We start from the raw sequence: 14,058 nt of genomic DNA, 5'->3' as shown, positions 1-14,058 counted from the left end.
TTAGTACAATATTTACGACATAAGAACTAGCTATTTGAATTTCGTATTCTCAGTTAATTCATAATTTACAACATGACAGCTAGAACTCTTCAGTGCGAGAATGTTAACTTAAAACGGTAGAAATATTCTTTGGCTTAGAAATAATCTATTTGTAGGTAAATTTTCTTGTTTATTATCAAAATGACAACAATTAACGCGATGTGTTCTTGCATTGTATAATCGTTTTGCATTTTCACTATTTCACGGAATTATTAATCCGTATGAGATTATAATCGTAAAATCAATATCGCTTTTGCGCCTTACAAGGTATTTGAAATTTATATATTTTCATTTTCTTGCACAAATATATAATAAATATAGAGTTGCTTATACTATGAAACTTGCAGTGAATTTATAAGCATATCATGACTGACCGTAAATAAAAAAAATTACCAACCATGTCAAGCAAATACTTGGTACGGAAAATGACACAAAGTATTGTACATACATGTAACACGTGAATAGGGCGTGTCTAATTACACTATAAGACACAGTATATTGCATACAGACTATCACTTATAAGTTATTTTATATATATATATATATATATATATATATATATATATATATATATATATATATATATATATATATATATATATATAGTTATATATATAGTTATATAGTTATATTATAATCGTACTTCAAACATTTACACATGTCCATCCAGTGTGCAGCGTACACATGGCGTTTCGCTGTATCGTAATGCATGTGAAATGAAAGCCGATTTTTTGCCTGTGATACTAAAATGGAAAATTCCCTATTTACAACATATATTTTCTACAAATTATAGAATGAAAACAGATGATTTTTATATAGATTTGAAGGTATACATCGGATGTAAAAACAAGCATACGTTAGCACAATAGCTTAATATCACAGCGCAGTGTTTCATTTATGGTCTAGAGAAATAATAATTAATTTTTTATTAATATTAGGCGGGTTGAAAATACCACAAGCACATTTGTATGAAATATTGCCATCAATTCGTGTGCAATGCTTACGTACGCAGAGAACTAATATCACCTTTCGAAAGAAAAAAAACGCAAAAATATCCCCTCAAAACAATAACAACATCAAAAGAAAAAAATGGTTTGCAATACCACAACTTTGATGTCATTTTATTGAAAATTCTGTCGTCAAAAGTTAAAGGCATTTGTACTCATGACGCCAGTCAGTTATCTTAACAAAGACTAAATGTGTCATATTGTATCATATTTTTAGGAAATGAAGCTGTAAAACAATAACAACAGAAATGTAAAGATGAAGTACTATTGTATATTATGTTTGTTATTGGTAAACAGTTTTTGGCACGACAAATATGGAAAATCCAGACAATGAAGACACAGTAGACCAATAAACACGCAATGTTTGACTAGAACAAATTTTGGCCAGACAATAAAATGGTAAATTCATACAATAAGAAAAAAGAGACATTTACAGGCATATATAAGTGACTAAAGGAATAAAAACATATTCTTAAAATTCAGGCAAGTAAAAACTCATAATAAACAAATTGGATTAAACTGATGACGTAAATGACCAATACATGTGTACCTATACCGATATATAATAAACGAATTACGGTTGATTAGGGAGGGAGGTGGGATTTACAGATTGAACATCTTTTTAAACTTTCATTTTGGGTGCGTTGTTTTGATTCAAGCTGCCACCTAGCGGTGAAATGGGCAGACAACTCTACCCGTACAAATTACTACAACATTGCCACCTACCGGTTAAAAAGGTTAAAGGGAGATAATTCATGATTGCCAAAAAAGCATTTATTTGCATAAATGTAATTTTTTGTCAACTCTTAACTCTGAATGTTTCTGCTTTGTTTGATTTTAAATTGATGAACTAAAACACATAATTGAATCGAAATTGGTCATTTAATAACAAAATGACGATAAACTTTATCACATATATACAAATTATATACAACATGTAAATAATATAAAAAACAATGCTTACCACTTGAACATAGTTAAAAAATTTCCTTTAAAATCAAAGGTGAGGGATCAACTTTTGCCAAAGTATTACTTAACAAGTAATACCCCCCACCCAGAAATCAATCAGAGTACTTATAATTGTGCAAAAATATTTCATTATAACCTTTTTAAGTTGAAACAGAGGCCCCTGACCCCATGTTTCTGTGATGTTAGACTTGAGGCAAGATACTTAAACACAAACCATGTTAAAGCGTTTACTTAGAACTGCAAAATGAAGTTCTATTAACAAAAATGAAAAACAGAGGCCCCTGACCCCATGTTTTTCTTTTATAACCATAAGTAATATAATGTTATAGCAAAACAAAATTTTGTTTAGAAACTACATAGAACATCGAAATAATGCATGCTAAAGAAACAGAAGCCCCTGACTCCATGCTTCTTAGTAAACATATATATAGGACAATATTGTTGCAACAAAAATTATAACAGTCATTTTCATATGTCCCAAAGAACTGCTGTAATTAACAATACGAGTAATCAGAATGTATAATAGTTTAAAGCTCAACCTTCATACTGTCAAAACAGAGGCCCCTGTCCCCATGTTCTCCAGTTTGTTAAAATAATTTGTACCCATTGGATAAACTAAATATTTAACAAGGGAATGCGAATATATTTCCTGTATGCGTTTGACTTCCATCGTCCAAGCAATTGAATTTGTTCATCTGATATTCCCTTTGATTTAGCTAACGTAGCTGCACTTATTCGAAACGAATGTCCTTTGTACAGTTTTGTGTCATAATCTAAATAATTGAGTAATATTTTTAATTGTTGATTGAAATAATGCCTAGAAACTGGTGATTTGTCCTGAAACATGAAAAGTGGTCCGTCACAATCTCCTCTTATTGCTCTATATTCCCACATAGCTGAAACTGCACACAATTGTGGATTTTCTTTGTTTGCCTGTAAATGAAATGTTACTGGAGGTTTCTCTCTGTGATGTTTATAATCAACCATTGTCAAAGACATACTTTCTGGAACACCATTCGGTTGATGAGCAAATGAAATTGCTGATAAATTCAACGTATTATTCGTTTTTGATGTAATCTCTCCCACTCGTCAGAAGGCATGAAATGCTAATAAAAACATTGCCTTAAACAGTGTTTTTTGATAAAAGGATTGGGTACACTGCGGTAGAGCATTTACAATTTTCTGCAAGATCACTGGTGTGATTGGAAGGCGTGTGTCTGGTCTTGCTTTGAGCTTTTGAAACCCCTGCAGTGTCCGTTTCACAATGAAATCTTGGATTAGATCAGGATAGCCTTCCATTTTGTTAAAATGTGCCAATGCGGACAAGTATGTTGTCACAGTTTGTGGAGACAGTTGTTTTTGATAGCAACAAGAAATAAATAAAACAATATGTTCACTTGACATTGGAAACAATGGTGCACCTGTAAAGTACTTTGATAAAAAAATTTTGTACATTAGTTTCGCTCTGTTGTAAGCATTTCGGGTTGATACTGTCAACGCATTTTCTGCTAAATATTTGGACAGGGACATCAGAGTTTGAACATCTCCTCCGGTACTGGTGTCGAATGATGATCCATGTAAGGCGCTAGCTTGTGAAACTCCATTATCTGTAAACGAGATAATTTGTCACTGAGCACATTATTTACTCCTGGAACATGTTTAGCAACAAATAAAATATTAAATTTTAAACATTGCACAATGAGTTTACGCAGAAGTTTCATAATGGTAGTTTCTTTTGCAGTTTGTTTATTAATAACATGCACAACTGCCATATTATCAGAAAAGAAGCAAACTCTCTTATTTGAAATTTCATGTCCCCATAACTGAACCGCTACCACAATAGGAAAAAGTTCTTTAATAGTTATATGATAATTATGCCAATCTGAAGTCCATTGTCCATAGAACTATTTGTTTCCAAATAAACCACCGAATCCCAGGCCACTAGCATCTGTGTACAATTGTAAAGTGATAGATGTTTGCCATGTATCCTCAAGAAACAAAGACTTTCCATTGAAGTTTTGAATAAAGAGTGACCATGCTTCAAGGTCTGCTTTAGCTTCTCTGTTTAGCCGACACCTATGGTGAGATTTGCGTAATCCTTTAGTAAGGTCAATTAAGCGGCGTAGGAATGTGCGACCTGGCTGCACTACTGCACATGCAAAATTAAGGAGCCCTACGAGTGATTGAAGTTCCTGTAAAGTGATCTTTTTCCTTTGTTTGTACAATGAAAGTTTTTCACGAATTTATTGCAATTTCTCCATAGGAAGTCGAATCTCCATATCATTAGTATCCAATTCCAATCCTAAAAATGTTAACATTGTTGTTGGATATACAGTTTTTTCTTGCTTCAAAGGAACCCCTATCTGTTGCATAAATCGCAAAAATAATTCTACTTGACCTGTACATAGAGAAAGACAGGGTGGGCCAACTAACAAAAAATCATCTAACATATGTACACAACCTTCTATACCTAGCTTATTATTGACAATCCAATGCAATGAACTTGAAAAATGTTCAAAGAGACTACATGCGGAACTTAAACCCATGGGCAATGTCTTGTCATAATAAATATCATGTCCAATTGCAAATCCTAACAACTCATGGTCCCAAGGATGGATGGGAATGTTTTATATCCATGCTCAATGTCAGTTTTTACAAGTAATGCCCCCTTCCCAAATCGCTTAATCAATGTCATTGCATCATCTACAGTCTGGTACGTCACAGCAGAAAATTCTTTTGGAATACCATCGTTAATTGATAATCCCTCCGGAAATGACAAATGATGAATAACTCTGAATTCCCCTGGCTTTTGTTTAGGCACTAAACCAAGTGGTGATATTTGAAAGTTTCTAAATGGTAACGTACTTGTAGAAAATGGACCAGCAGCACGCCCTTTCTGAACTTCAAGATCAATTTTCTGTTGAAGAATATTTATGTTTTCTCTGGCTGATTGAAGATTAGTACAATGTCTAAACTGTCTTGACCCACAATAAGGAATCTTAAACCCAAATGTAAACCCATCTAACAAAAATTTAGATTTTTGCTGAATCATAACCTTGTAACCACATTTCGAAAGCTTTTACATTAACAGGAGTAACAACACTGGGATTCAGGCTGACTTCATTTTCTGATTTGGTTGGTTGGGTTCTGTTGTTTATTGGAGGTTCCATAAATTCTGTTGTTTGACTCTGATGGTCCATGGCAGTCTTTCTTGGAATGCTCCCAAAAACATCTGCTGCAGATGTGTGAGTATTCACAGCTCGGTCTGGTACAGTTACCATTGTTGTTGTTGTAGCTGAAGCATGGTTTTTTGGACTTGCCACGAAAGGGCTGCTGTTGAAATGACTTTTGTTTAGATGTTTTTTCTTGACCATCAAGCTGACTTTTCAACCCAACCTGCAATGCCTCCATGTGTAATTCAGCATTTATTTTTTCCCAGGGCATTTGAGCTGGATTTTCAGCTCTCCACATTCGGAATTGTTCATCGTAATAAAAAGCTGCCTTGTCCCCTACATCATTGCTAAGTTTTTGAATTGTTGCTATGTATTTCATTAAACAAGGCGCTTGCGCAGGGCATTTCTCGCAGTACACCGCTACAAAGATATGAAATGCATTCATCCACTGCTGTAGATTTCTGAAGTAATACTTATGTTCCTTTTGCTGAAAAGTAAAAGAATTATCTTTTCCTTGAACTGCTTCAAGTTTAGCAGAGCTCTGTTTGAAAATGAGGGAACCAAGGGGAATGTATTCTTCAGCCCAGATTTTTTTACTTAACTTTTACATCGATACCTTGTCCTAATGGGCGGCCTGCATGCAGAGGACCTGTTACATTGCGCAAATTACCATTTGAGGCCGTTGAGACGACGAAATCAGGTACTTGGTTTGCATTGTCCAATGTCTGCTGCTGCTGTTCAATCGCATCATCCCCAACTGATGTTGCTTGGCAGATTGCGTTGACGTTGACTGGAGCTGTCACATGTGTATTCTGTTGTAATTGAGCTACCACTGCACTAGCAATTGTTGGAATAGCCTCTGCTACCATTTCTTTTACGATTTCTTTCACTTCATCCTTAAAACTTTCTGCTGTCCTTCTCCTTTTCCTCGCTTGTGACATGGTGAGCTGTAAAAAAAATTTTAATTTTGAAATTGCTAACGCAAAATACAAACATTAAACATAACTGTTAACACAGTATACTTTCCTCTCATTAAATTCAGTTACCACTAAATATGGCAAAACAGACACCAACGTGCCCAAGTTACTTAGCTACCGCTAAAAATTGTTACACTGCCAACACAGCTAGATTATCAGAAAATTCAGTTAACACTGATGAAATTCCAAAATAATTAACATTAGCATTATATGTTCTGATCTCAGCATTATATTGCGTAGTAATTAGCCTGTTAGCACCAGCTAGTAGTAGCAATCCCATGTGTATTATATAGTAAACACTGTCATTCATTAAATATGTAATAACGTACACAGTGAGCACTGTCAATAATGCTATGACAAAATATTACTTTGTCCAGACACTATTCTGTACTTCAATACATAGCACTTGGTTAACACCAAGTGTAAGCTAGTGTTTACCTGAATACTGTTAAACATATTTATAACAGTAAACACTGTTACATACATGTACCGGACAAGGACTAAAATATTAAGTCATTCCTACAGTTATTTCATGCATATCTTTTACAAATTTATGCTATGCTATGATATGCGATTTTAATGATATGCTATGAGATTTGTATGCTATGCTATGATATTTGTATGCTATGCTATGAGAAATTGAAATGAAGGGCTTGTATGGTATGCTATGCTATGCTATGCTATGCTATGAGATTTGAACAAAAACGCATCCATACACAAAAGAGTTCCACACATTTTGAAGTATAATAATAAGAAGCCAAATTTTACCACAAATCTATGATGTAAACATTTATTTTTTTAAATAAAAACATTTAAAAGCGAGTTAAAAGAATTTTATATGGTATGCAATGGTATGCTATGGTATGATGTGACGAATGCAATTCTATGAGATTGTATGCTATGGTATGAGATTCCAATGTTATGCTATGAGATTTCAATGCTATGCTATGAGATTACAATGCTATGCTATGCTATGGTGTATGTTGTAAAAGATATGCTTGAACCGACTGTAATGGAATGTAATACACATTAAAACTTGGCTAGCACCAAATGTCTTAACCTGTAACCACAATTTAATGTGGAGATAATTATTTAATCAATGATAAAATACCTGTGTTATACACAATCAAAGGCCAGTTACTGAGTCAGTTGATCAGTTCAGCAGAGCTACCACTCCAGCTGTTCTTATCTGTACTTTGATTGCTGCAAAATTGAATATATAAATCATTACAAAACAAGTGTCACGCAACCAAACTAACAGTAGCACCAGATCATATCCTAATTCCAAGACAAAAACATGCAAGATTTTTCATTATAAACATAATCGAGGATGTTGACAGAATTATTAAAGACATAAGCATAACTAGAGACGAGCTCGTTGCATGCAACGATTAGGTTTTCCGTCGTAGCTGCGTCATACTTATGACGTATTACAAAAAATTGATAGCTGACCATAGTACAATATTAGATGTGTAAACACTGAGAAACAAAGTATTATATTTCTGTGACCGCGTAGATTTTACGGTGATAGAGAATTCGTCTGGATCTGCATCGGTCGTGTGCAGTACGAACCGGGTGAGGGAATGTTGGCGTAAAGTGTAAAAGGTATAAGGTTGTGGCGCGCTGTGGGCCGTAAGCTAAAACGAAGGGTAGGTGTGCCGTATTCCCGAAGGTCCACCAGTATACAGTTCCAGAGTAATAAACAGGCAATTGATGCAGGATTCCACATTATTGGACGAGACTCAACGATGGCAACATTACAACAATTTAACAGACAGACATGTTACAAACAAGTCGGATATGGCCAGTAGTGGCCTCCGGACTCAAGACTCGGGGGGAGTCGGACGTGGCCGGGGCTGGCCGCCGTATTCCAGACTGCGCATTGACAATTGTACATACATGTAACTTTTTATAAGAATCTTAACAATGAGTATATATTGACAGGTAATGATATAAGTAAGCTGAGTGAAAGGTTCACAGATACATGTATAAAACAATTAAATAAACTCAATGAGTCTTTGATGCCCAAGAAATGAAAATCTGATAATTGCACAATGTTGTTTTAAGAGATTAACAGTCCTTGAGACATGACACTCTGTCTCTTTGAAATCACATATAAAGTCTGAAAAGTGTCAATCACTAAAAAAAACTTTGTAAGAAATAAACTGTGAGAAAAAATTACGAAACAGATGTTGAATTTTACAAGTAAAGTAAAAAAAAACTATAATTGAACAGTGCATCTGCACGATGATACTACATGTTTATAAGCAAATACAGATCTTAACACGTTGTCTCTAGTTTGATTCGCCGCATTTTATTCACAGAGTGGGACTGTGGTTATGCCCGGTACGAAGGTAAAAAGACCATTGGCAAACGTTTTACACGCATTTTTATCGAACGCAAGCGCCAATGAATCTCTAAGTATATATGCGGAGATCCTGGAAATTTTACAGGGGGTTTTAAAGAATAATTTTGTATTTCGAGGAGGGGGAACATGTGCAGATCAGAAAATTTTTCCGGGGTGGGGGTTGAAAAGTCAGACGGTTATTTGAGTTTGCCTAGGGATGTCCGAGGCATATTTGGTAAGTTTATAATGTACACGTAATTGAAAGAAATTTCGCTGTGGGGGGGGGGGGGGGGGGTCTGGAACCCTTCCCCTTCTAGATCCGCGCACGGAGAAGACCGATGCCTGTAATTTTACTGTAATTTTAACCATTTTTATTTAATTATTCATGTTCATAATTATCAGAAAACCAATATTACCTTTCAAAGCAGTTAAAACTTAAAACTTAAGATACGAACCATTTAGTCTCGGTGAGTACTGCGTCCGCGTACGATAATAATGGCAATTTTCAAGAAATTCGGATGGACGATCTGTGTCCTAGGTCGTCCATCCGATTCTTTTTCTGACTAAAAGCTACAGACCTGCAGTTAGAGATTGTCAAACTCTTATTGATTATGTCAATTTGTTTGTCTCAAAGAATCATTTTTTAAATCAATAAAGTTTTACCTTTAAAAAAAAGAAAGAAATCGGGCACAATTTTCAATGTTAGCATTTTACAATTTATGGTCTAATAAAATTTCAAGAAACAACTCTCCATTGCTTTATCCGAAATATTGCATGAAAAAAAATTTACAACGCATTTTTTAAATTACAAAAGGATATTCAAAATGAACTTGGAATAACCGCGAACAAACAGGCATAAAGAGAGACTGAGAACCAATTTCTTCTCTTTTTTTTTTACATCAAAAGAAATTCTAAAATAAATCAAAATATAATTTTTCTTTGTATGCGTTAATGAAAATGTAGATCAGCAAGGGGTTCTTTGTCGTGCAAGCACCTACTTAACAGATTGTTACACGGGTCTACAACGATGACAAATATCGAAAAGGCAATATTGTGGGTGAAGGATGAATGTGTAGTTTGTTTTTGAAGTTTATTTTTGATAGATGTAATTATATTTATCTGGATCGGTTATGTTTGTTAGTTTGTTTATTAAAGAGGGGAATAAAGAAATGAGTAATTTCCAAGCACGTACATGTAGCATCGTTTTTGAAAGTAGGGGGGGGGGCAAACTCATCCAACAAATCTTGAGAAGCAAAAAATTGAATTTTCCAAAATTTAAAAAATTTCACTCATAATTTCATGATTTTCATACCATTTTTTTTTTCATGCTACCAAAATGGGGGAGGGGGCAACTCCATGATAATTCAATTTTTTATGTAAATTTTAAAAAAAAATAGTTGCTGCGAGAAAAAGTGGAGAGGACATCTTTATGTCATATAACACGTGAAACTGATTTCATTCCACCCAAAAGCTTGAAATAATAAAATATTTTTAATGAAAACAATATAAATAGACGTCATAAATCCCATATCAAGCGACATATTACCACTTGATTCTGCGCGTCCATTTAATGAATTTATAAACAGCGGCAAATTCTAAAATGTATTTTTAAAGGTAATGTTAGCTGCAAGTATGTAGACCTTGTACGAAAAATTTCGGATGGTAGTCAATTTTTCCGGGATACAGACCGAGCGGTACATATATGCAGCTAAGGTAACTAAGAATGATTCCAATAAAATACTTTACAATAAAAATGTTATATTAAATGTAAGCTTTTAAGAAAGCAATACTTATATTTGTTTAAAATATAACATCCAAATACGCTATTTGTAGAACAAGCAGAACCAGTATCAGTCTGACCGGCCTCACCATATACATTGTTGGAATTTAATTGTCCTAGCATTGCATTGCTCTGCATGTACACAATTTCTTTTAAAAATTAAACACTTAAAGTGTTCATCTATATGGCTACACATAACGTACACACGTGATTCAAAATAACCCAGACGGAAAACGGTAAAGAATTCAGTCATTGAGTCTACATTTTATAGAACTTGTAAAAAAACACATTGCGGGTCTGAATGTTTGTTGATATGTCAACCTATCGATATACAGTTTGTTAATTATTTTCGATTGCTATGGCTACAGCGTATTTGATGAACATTGAACATTTTTTCCATGCCACTTTTTTCCATGGAAGATAGCGAATACAAGTATAAAGCATATATAAAATTTATTTAATCACCTCTTTAGAATTGTGTATGGAATAAATAATTTATAAGTTGCTGCAGAAGGTTGTTTGGTATTTTCGTTTGTAGATGTTTTGCAAGTAAAAAACCTGAAACGCGGGGCAAGTCATAATTAATATCCCTAATAACCGTAACTTAAAACTAGCGGCTTTGGATTCAAATATTATCGTATACGAATATCAAGTTCACTTTTTAAAATCATCTCCACGATGATAATTATATTATATCAATCGCAAATCAGTATTGTTTTTTTTGCTTTAAAAGAATTGTTCTATCGGGAGCAATACCGCGCTCGTATTGAATTGCCAGCGTACATTTGTCATGTCAGTAATACACATTGTGCTTTATAAGACGGATGTGTATACGTATTGTAGAAAAGATGAGTTTAATTAACCTGCATTGGAACCATTTTATTAACACATCTCCCAGTAATGAAACAATTCAAAATGTCTCTGTTACAGTAACACAGTGGGGCGTTAAACGTGTACGTCCAGCTCTACAAGCACATGCACTGTCGTCTAGGCGACGGCCTGAATACAGCTAGCGACTCTCCTATCGATCGGTTACCTGAGTCTCGTAATGCATCTAAATATAGACAGGGGCACAGTCATGAAACAAACAACAAAAATAAGGTCAAAGAGGTTCATCTATATGAAATGAAAATGTACATATGAATAAAAACATTTGGGAATTTTATGTGGAATTATTTTTTGCGCGCTACATGTATCAGTTAGTGCATTACAAGCAGCCCTTTCATAACCTCATAAACGTGCGCACCCCCACAAAAATGGACCGAACTGACAACAATTGTTTCTGCAAATACTGACTATAAATTATAAATACATTAAATTGAATACTATAGAAGGATTCAAAATTAATTTCTTTACAACTTTGCTTCAATAATGCATTAGAAATTTTTATTCCTTTTTAAGCTATTGACAAGAAACTTTGGACGCCTCTAACTCCCTAATTATAAGGGCCAGCCCCTTTTTCGGTATACCGAATGAAAGGTCTGGGTAAGACCAAGAACTTTTAAACTACATGTTATAACAAATTTTTATCAGGTAGAAAACTAACACGGAAAATACGCGAATTTTTTTAATTTTTTTTCTTACCTTTGTTTCAACATCTATACCACCCCTTTTATTTGCATTTAAATAATAAATAAAATATATCTCGCACAAATTCAATGTATTAGCTTCCAAACCAGCCCATCTTTGAGACTCTGCCAGTCATCATTAAAGCTAAACCCCCTGGACAAAAGAAGTCGTTTAATTTTACTAAAAGGGGAATAACTCAAAACTGGATAGGGATTTTCCTCAACTAAAATATGCAACGACAACATCACGCGGCATGTTATCAGTCCTGAAAATTTCAAAACAATCGGTGAACAAACGAGCGAGATATTAAGGATCAAAATTGGCGTCTAGAAGAAAAAAAATAATAAGAAATTTGAAAATTTTTCAGAATAATAGTAAGGTTTTCCGCTCCCAGCGGAAAACCTTAATGATGATCACACTCACTGTCACAATTAACAATAATTTATGCAAATAATATCACATATACATCAAGTAAATGGCAAATATCAAGGTATTTCCTTTTCTCTGGACTCCATCTTACCCATCACAGTTTATTGCACATAAAATTGCTCCACGGATATTCCTATAATATTTCGGAAGGCCAATTTCCCAATTTAAATGTACCCCATCCTTAAAGTTAGAATGTTCACTTTGTTTAAGTCCTTTTAAATTCCAATAAAAGACACTTGAATCCGTTGCAATTCATGCTTTAAAAGTTTGTTTGCTTCAATAACCAAGCTATTATAAATTGAAGGCAAAATATGTCGTGTTTTCTCACGAAAGAGGAGTTGACGTGCAATAATTTTCACAGAATGTCGTCTAGCAATAAGTTTTAAAATGTTCACAAACCGAAGGATAATAATGCGGACTTCGCTAATTACAATATCCTTTGTGTCTATGTCATTCACACACAGCTGGAACACTGCATACTTTGGACGAAATCTACATTTAAAATTTTTAAAACGTTCTATATGATCCGGATTAGCGAGTCGTCCACCTGGAATTCCACAATATTCAACACTAATGTTTTCAATTCCAAAATTCTTAAATTTCACATCTGAATCGATATATTGTTTCAGTTTTACAATATGCGAACTCCCCAAAAGCACAACATCCGCCATGATATTTTTAGAACGCTATTTCCGTCTATTTTTAGCCATTCTGATAAACAACGCACACATGACATTGGGCGATTCTGAATAGATGTCAGAATAAAACTTCCAATATCATTTTTAGTTAACAAATAACTGTAGATAGCTCGGGCACTGCATAGCTGCGTTTACTATCCTCAGAGACATACATGTATAAGTCCTTCTTTACTCTTAACTTATAAACACATTACGTAACAACCCACGCTATCTTTTAAATCGGATAACCAACGTTATCAATATATAATTTTCGGCATCTAAGTGAAGTATCTGATGAGTGCACTTACACTGATATTGCTGGCTTAAATTCCACAAGCAAATTCCTTGAATTATTTACAGATTGAACATCTTTTTAAACTTTCATTTTGGGTGCGTTGTTTTGATTCAAGCTGCCACCTAGCGGTGAAATGGGCAGACAACTCTACCCGTACAAATTACTACAACATTGCCACCTACCGGTTAAAAAGGTTAAAGGGAGATAGTTCATGATTGCCAAAAATGCATTTATTTGCATCAATGTAATTTTATTTCTATCTTTATATTGTTAGCTTACATTCATCCTGTAGTTGAATACTGTAAAGATGGTTATCTACACTGGTGGTTAAGTACGTGTTTTCTAACGTCAAACAATCATGATAATGCGTGAGGTATTAAACACGGGGTCACCTGATTCACTATTCTAACGTTTTAATTTTTTACAGTACGCTCAGAGTTATTTACACGTTTTGAGGCTTACAGTGTAACTAGTGTAAATTTCCCCCAGGCGTAAATAACCGCTATTACAGTATATAGCAAAATGAAGTTAACATATTACATTTGTCATAATTTCTTTCATGGTACACTGCAATGTTACTTCAAAAATTCTTTATGTTGATACCCTTGGCAAAGTAGTATAATAAAGCAATATATTTAATCAATGATCATAATGAGATTTTAAAAAAAGCAATAAGTAGCTCTAGAGACCAACATTTTTAGGTAAAGGTGTGTTATAGAGGTTTTGATTTCTTTAAATTTTAAAACTTTAATGTTTCAGATTTTAACTACTGATTGTATATTTATCACATTTTTAA

At 34.1% G+C, this 14,058-nt stretch overlaps 1 long non-coding RNA gene and 1 pseudogene across 1 annotated transcript; both read right to left on the bottom strand.

The window, feature by feature from the left end:
- Nucleotides 1–1,909: 1,909 nt before the first annotated feature.
- LOC128170838 (uncharacterized) lies at nucleotides 1,910–13,451 on the bottom strand. Its single transcript, XR_008241919.1, has 2 exons — nucleotides 13,276–13,451; nucleotides 1,910–3,622 (listed from the first exon to the last, which is right to left on the bottom strand). It is a non-coding gene; the product is annotated as an uncharacterized LOC128170838 (long non-coding RNA).
- Nucleotides 5,136–12,527, bottom strand: LOC128170837 (uncharacterized; annotated as a pseudogene).
- Nucleotides 13,452–14,058: the final 607 nt, after the last annotated feature.

Source organism: Crassostrea angulata, chromosome 2, assembly GCF_025612915.1.
Source record: "Crassostrea angulata isolate pt1a10 chromosome 2, ASM2561291v2, whole genome shotgun sequence".
Classification (NCBI taxonomy): domain Eukaryota; kingdom Metazoa; phylum Mollusca; class Bivalvia; order Ostreida; family Ostreidae; genus Magallana; species Magallana angulata.
Note: the sequence above shows the minus strand (reverse complement) of the source record. Positions and strands in the feature narration are given on the sequence as shown.